The sequence below is a fragment of the Nicotiana tomentosiformis genome, chromosome 2, assembly GCF_000390325.3.
Source record: "Nicotiana tomentosiformis chromosome 2, ASM39032v3, whole genome shotgun sequence".
NCBI lineage: Eukaryota > Viridiplantae > Streptophyta > Magnoliopsida > Solanales > Solanaceae > Nicotiana > Nicotiana tomentosiformis.
This window is the reverse complement of record NC_090813.1, coordinates 76,515,889-76,522,105: the sequence shown is the minus strand read 5'-3', so window position 1 is coordinate 76,522,105 and position 6,217 is coordinate 76,515,889. Positions and strand designations below refer to the sequence as shown.

At 36.7% G+C, this 6,217-nt stretch overlaps 1 pseudogene; it reads right to left on the bottom strand.

Moving 5' to 3' along the window:
• Positions 1-6,086: 6,086 nt before the first annotated feature.
• Positions 6,087-6,217, bottom strand: part of LOC104109992 (uncharacterized) — a 1,769-nt pseudogene continuing 1,638 nt past the window's right edge.

Sequence of the window (6,217 nt, the reverse complement as noted above, 5' to 3'; positions counted from 1 at the left end):
ATACAAACGGGCAAAGAAATAATATACATATGATATATAACACGGCAAAAAAAAAAAGCTTGTATGAAGGGCATTTAAAAAATTAATCTAAAACTACAAATCCAACACATCGATTTTTGAGAACCAACCAAACAATAATGAATTTATAAACTGACTTTCAAGCATCATGGGAAAAATTTAAAACTTAATCGGAAGAAGTACATATCCTTAAAAAATTTATTTAACACTCTGGACACCAACTATTAGAATAGAAGGGACTAACTATTTTCAAGATAAAAATTAAACTTTGAATTCTTAACCAAACACTTCATATGCTTTAAAGCTAATGTAAACACAAATCGACGTGATACCAACTATTGTTATCTCATTTGAAAGACTAAAGAATCAATTTGTTGCAACTTGAAATTCCAATATACCCATTCAACTATAATGAAATTGAAGCCCAGTAGCGATGAAAAGGATTTCTTCCGTTAAAGACTTAGACTAACAAAATATTTTTAGAGCCTTAACTTTGAGAAAACTGAAATACTATTCTTGTTCGCTTTTTTAATCGATGATATCTCTTAAAATTACGATTTCTATGTGATATATAATATAACTACTATTTACATCTAAAACAACTTAAACAAAAAATACCTTCTGATTATTTTGCCTAATAGTCATTAAAATTATGCGATGACTAGCTACGACACAATAATTTTCGAATAGAAATTAACTCAATACAAGTTTTGCCTTAACTTAGATGATCACATGCTTCATATCAACAATGAATCTAAGTACAATTATAACTTAAACATGAAATCAAATAAATAAGTAATGAAGCATTCAATTGCTAAAACTTTTCAAATTACACTAAGAAAACATGGATCTCATGTTATTATATGGCTTTACTAAGAAGATTCGAGTGTTACCTTTTTGCGAATAATTCAGTCAGTAATCGACTTAATCTACTAATTATGAAACTTCTAGAACCCACGAACTCGAAACCACGAACGAAATCCTGAACTCCGTCTTCCGATTCAATAACTTAGCCAAATTTTTTCTTTTTATTCTTCAAAGAACAGTTTTTTTTTGTTGCCGGTTTTTTTTTTTTCCCAGATTGCTTTCCTCACCTCTCTTTTTTTCTTACTTGCACAATTCTTTCTCTTTTCGTTTTTCTTTTTTTTTTTTCCTAATGATACAAGCCCCTCTATTATATATTGTCTTCTGTCAATTCAAACGAGACTTATAGATAGAGAGAATCATGGAGTGTGTGCCGAGTGAACGTGAGGGGTTGAGGGTGAGAGACGTGAGTGTGTGGGAAGTGTAAGGAAGTTAGTTAGATCAGATAGGAAGAAATCTCCTTTTTTGTGTGAAATGAAGAAAAAGAGAAATTAAAAATAAATAGCTAAAAATATTAGCCAACTAATTTTAGACTTATATATTATAGATATAAGAAAATTAAATGTTTACACTATAGTTTATATTTCGGATGTGTGTGAATTTTGATTTCTGTTAATTAAAATTTTAATAAGTAAACTATATATATATTTATATTGTTTATTTATTGTTTATTAGAAATATAATTTATACTCTAAGACTGTGATTATATTTTATAGTTTTCTTCTTAGTAAAACCTATTAAGAGTAAGATAAAAGTTTAAAATATTATCATTAGACCTAAAAGAAATATTTACATTAAAATAGTATAGAATTTGGGTGCGGTCAAAAATTAGGTGTTCACAGCATGCCCCTCTTTGCTTGGAAACATGAAGAGTTTTCAAGCAAATAAAATGAACAAGGTGACTGATTTTTGACCTCACTATTATTTAAAAAGGAAAAGAAGATAAAAGAAAAAAGTGCGACCGAGCCTTGGTTATAGGCAGCTTACATATCCCGGGTTATAAGGAAATCAGGTCACGTGTAGTTCAAGTGAAAAATGACTGATAGATTATGCTTAGATGGAGAGTCGAGCGAAGTTCCGTCGAGGTTCCGATCCGCGGTTCCTACTATTACATCAAATGAAAAGAAAATTATATACTCTTGAAATCTAGGAGTTACACAATTTCTATCTAAATGTCGTCTGGAATCTTGTCTTGATTCTTCACCTGCTTCCCCCATTGACTTTAGACTGAAACTTGATGCTCTCAATGTAAAAGACTATGAAATATTCTCACAGGCCTGCTTTTTTATCAGGTGATAAAAAGATGGATGTTAAAATCCTATGTCTCCGCATGTATTACGTCAAAGCTGGTTGCGGATGGTATTGAGATCAAACGTTCCACTTTCTCTGGCAAGAGATGGAGTCTTTTCTTGCACATCCAATCCGTACTTTGCAGAAAAACCTACAAGCCATCAAAAACAAACAAAACGAACAAAAACTTTCTGCCCCAGTTTGCTCTAGGAAATTTTTGTGAGTTATTGAAAATACATTAAACTATCTTTGCTATTGCAAAATAAAGAATTGTAAACGAATTTTTTTTTTTTTTTTTTTGATAATAGGGGATGTCGTACCCTATGCTAATAAGATGGATGGCAACCAAGGGATGTAGTATGTTGGCAATAAGATGAGGCTCGTGGCACTCTCAGATGCTACTACGGAATGTCGTACCCTATGTTGGCACTAAAATGTAACCAGGGTATGTAGTACCCTGTGTTTGGAAATAAGATGAGGTTCGTGTCTCTCTCAGATGCTACTAGGGAATGTCGTACCCTATATTGGCAAAATGTAATGCAGCCAGGGGGTGTAGTACCCTGTGTTGGCAATAAGATGAGGTTCGTGGCTCTCTGAGATGCTACTAGGGAATGTCGTACCCTATGTTGGCACTAAAATATAACCAGGGGATGTAGTACCCTGTGTTTGGAAATAAGATGAGGCTCGTGGCACTCTGAGATGCTACTAGGAAATGTCGTACCCTATGTTAGCAATGAGAAATGCAACCAGGGGATGTAGTACCATGTGTTGGCAATAAGGTGAGGCTCGTAGCCCTCGGGATGCTACTATGGTACGATGAGGCTCGCAACACTCTAAGATGCTACTAGGGAATGTCGTACCCTATGTAGGCAGAAAGTAATGCAATCAGGGGATGTAGTACCCTATGTTGGTGATAAGATGAGGCTCGTGGCACTCTGGAATGCTACTAGGGAATGTCGTATCCTACGTAGGCAAAACATAATGCGAGCAGGGGATGTAGTACCCTGTGTTATAAATAAAATGAGGCTCGTGGCACTCTGAGATGCTACTAGGGAATGTCGTACCCTATATTGGCAAAACGTAATGCAGCCAGGGGGTGTAGTACCCTGTGTTGGCAATAAGATGAGGCTCGTAGCCCTCGGGATGCTACTAGGGAATGTCGTACCCTATGTTTGCAATAAAAATGAGGCTCGTAGCACTCTAAGATGCTACTAGGGAATGGCGTACCCTATGTAGGCAATAAATAATGCAGCCAGGGGATGTAGTACCCTATATAGAAGATAGGGTATTGATTCCCTATAATGAAACTAAAAATAACATGATTACATGTATATTAGGAGAAAATCAAGGATTTGAGAACTTCACTTGGTGGTGTTCGTCTTTTCACGAACTGTTTCCTAAAATTGTTATGTTCCTGTTCTAAACAAAGAAAGATTTGTTAGTTTTAAAATGGTGGTCAGTTTGTGGCCTTGATTTCTTGGGCGACTTGACCTTGCGTCTATTACACTTGTTAGAAAAACTGACTCCGTCGATGATTGTACAAGTTGCCGAGAGATTCTGTCTTTTCTTTCTAGAGATCTTCTTTCTCAACATCAAAACCTAACCATTTTGCGCCTATCACCATTTGTGTTCATGGTGCAAACAACCTTGCTTCCTAAAAATCTTTTAACTTAGTAACTTTTGTTGACCCTTGGAACATTGTTCAGTCTTTCCAGCCTTTTTCTCGTCAAGGAAAATCACAAATGGCTTTATGCCTTTTCCTATACAGTTTATGCCCAGCAATCTTTGCTTTATATAATAGGGAGACTGTACCTAATTTTGTGGCCTTTTCTTTGCTTTGCTTTGACAAAATTAGACTGAAAGGGACTCAAGAAAGTAATGCGAAAGAAAACAAGAAAGTGAACTAACAAGTTTTACAACTTAATCAAGAAGTGTCCCTTTCAGGGGAAAATTAAAAATAAGAAAGGACTTATCTGGAGGAATATGCTGACTTCAATGAACATGACATGCACTTTGGACTGGATGCCCGATCCGTTTGAACCGTCTAATTCTCGAAATCTGTTGTAAACTTCACTTTGAAACTGAGTTCTTTGTCTTAACCATGCTTGTGCCAAGATATATGAAGACCTAAATCGATCAATGATGCCCTTTGTGGGTTTTCACCAATTGACCTCTCTCATTTGTCTTTCTCTCAACTCACCATTGCCTTATAGTGCCCGTGAGGGTTTTCACCAATAAGACCCTCTCATTTATTTTTCTCTCTTTACAATGACTGAGGCATCACCCGTAGTATACTGACTTAGCATTCTCGAATGTTGATCAGAAGGTCTTAGTAGGGAAAGGTAAAAAGAAATATTCAACTGAATTACAACTTTTGGACCCATTTTGATGGAACAACCATCGAAAATAAAATAAAACTATGCCCCAGTTTATTTGAATACTGGGGACATATGGATTTTTGTTTTGGTGTGACCGAACCCCAGAGTGAGGCTGCCTACGTATCCTTTCGGAATCAGGTCGAACGTAGTTCAATGAACATGAACTTGTTTTGATGGTTTTTTTTTTTAAGTACATTGGTTCCAAAAGAGGGGAAAACAAAGAAATATAAACAAGGCTTCAAAGGGATAACTAGGGTTGACCAGTGTTTGGGTAGCGAGAATGATAGCCTTTCGTCATCCCAACCTGAGAATGCTAAATATAAGAATGCCCCAACATAGCCATGTCATACATAGTATCTCTTGACCGTATCTGCGTTGACGGATATATCAGTCACCTTTCCTTCTATATCTACCAAATGTAGAGCTCCTTTTGACAATACTTTCTTAACGAGATAAGGACCTTGCCAATTCGGTGCAAACTTTCCTTTTGCTTCTTCCTGGTGCGGAAAGATACGTTTCAAAACAAGTTGTCCTACCTCGAATTTTCTTGGGCGTACTTTCTTATTGTAAGCGTGTGCCATTCTTTGTTGGTATAACTGACCAAAACAAACTGCCGCCAAATGCTTTTCATCAATCAAATTCAACTGTTCCAATCGGGACTTCACCCATTCAGTGTCCTCAATCCCTGCTTCAACAATGATTCAGAGAGAGGGAATCTCAATTTCAGCAGGTATGACCGCTTCAGTTCCATAAACCAATAAGTAGGGCGTTGCGCCAACTGATGTACGGACAGTTGTCCGGTATCCCAAAAGAGCAAAAGGCAGTTTCTCGTGCCATTGTCTAGACCCTTGGATCATCTTCCTAAGAATCTTCTTGATGTTCTTATTTGCAGCTTCAACAGCTCCATTAGCTTTGGGACGGTAAGGAGTAGAATTGCGATGCTCAATTTTAAATTGTTCACATACCTCCTTCATCAGATGACTATTCAAATTAGCAGCATTATCTGTAATAATGGTTTTTGGAATACCGAAACGACAGATAATGTTGGAGTGAACAAAGTCTACTACTGCTTTCTTGGTAACTGCTTTCAATGTAATAGCTTCCACCCATTTGGTGAAGTAATCAATTGCAACCAAGATGAATCTGTGCCCATTTGAAGCTTTTGGCTCGATTGGGCCAATGACGTCCATTCCCCAAGCAACAAAAGGCCAAGGAGCCGACATAGGATACAACTCTGAAGGAGGCGAGTGAATCAAATCACTGTGAATCTGACATTGGTGGCACTTGCGAACAAAACGAAAGCAATCTCGTTCCATAGTAAGCCAATAATATCCTGCCCGAAGGATTTTCTTTGCTAGAACATATCCATTCATGTGGGGACCACAAACTCCCGAATGTACCTCATTCATAATCATTTCAGCTTCTTTGGCATCTATACATCTCAACAAATTCAAATCCAGAGTTCTTTTGTATAGAATTTCCCCACTCAAAAAGAAACCATTAGAGAGTCGCCTAATAGTTCTCTTTTGATCCCTGTTAGCATGTTCCGGATATTCTCTTGCTTTCAAAAACTGTTTAATATCATGATACCATGGTTCACCATCTGGTTCTACTTCAATTGTATTGCAATAACCATGTTGATACTGAATTTGAATTTCTAATGGGAC